Source organism: Nannochloropsis gaditana, assembly GCF_000240725.1.
Source record: "Nannochloropsis gaditana CCMP526 unplaced genomic scaffold scaffold155, whole genome shotgun sequence".
NCBI lineage: Eukaryota > Eustigmatophyceae > Eustigmatales > Monodopsidaceae > Microchloropsis > Microchloropsis gaditana.
In genome coordinates this window covers 4,767-5,565 of record NW_005803798.1, presented here as the reverse complement: position 1 = coordinate 5,565, position 799 = coordinate 4,767, and positions in this window count along the sequence as shown.

Genomic DNA, 799 nt, shown 5'->3' with positions numbered 1-799 from the left:
TTCCACCTCCCTCCCTCCCTCCCCCCCTCTGTCTCATGTTGGCCATTCTTTGGCCATTCTTTCCTGGCTCATCCTTCTCTTCCGCTTTCCTTTTACCCTTCTTCCGAGTGCAGTCGTGCCACATTCGATATTCTCATCTTCCTCCCTCCTCTCCTCCCTCCCTTCTTCCTCTTTCCCGCCCTCCCTCTCAGCTGACGCACGACACATTTAGGTGCGAGATGGCTCCCATCCAATTTTTTACTGCCTCCATTGTTCCCGTCGTCGATGTCCGGTGAGCAATCTTCTTCCCCTTTCCTTCTCCCTCCCTGCCTCCCTCCCTCCTTCCCTTTCTCCCTCCCTCCCTCCCTCCTTTCCTCCCTCTCTGCCGTCCGCCTCAGGTCGCTCCTTTGCACTTTATGCTCCCGCCTTATCTCCCCTCTTTCTCGAGCATGCTCTGTGTCACCGCGTTTCCTGTCTAGCTCAAAAATTTCTAAAAAAATTGTTCGAAACTCTTGCTGAGAAGAGCCACATGCCCGCACATGCATTGGCAACCCCTCCCTTCCTCCCTCCCTCGCTCCCGCCTACCCTCTCCTCCTCTCTCCTTAGACTCACCGTGGACGCTGTAGCAGGGACGGCTGTGATTCGCGCAATTTCTGGGCAGGTCTGTCGCTTTGTCTATTTCTAGTCCTTCTCCCACTAGAGACTTCAATCCTTTTCTTCCTTCCTCAATCCTTCCCTCTTTCCTTCCCTCCTTCGCTCCCCCCCTTTCCCAAACCTTTTTTCCTCCTCCTACACCTTTTTATTTCATCCATCTGAAGCG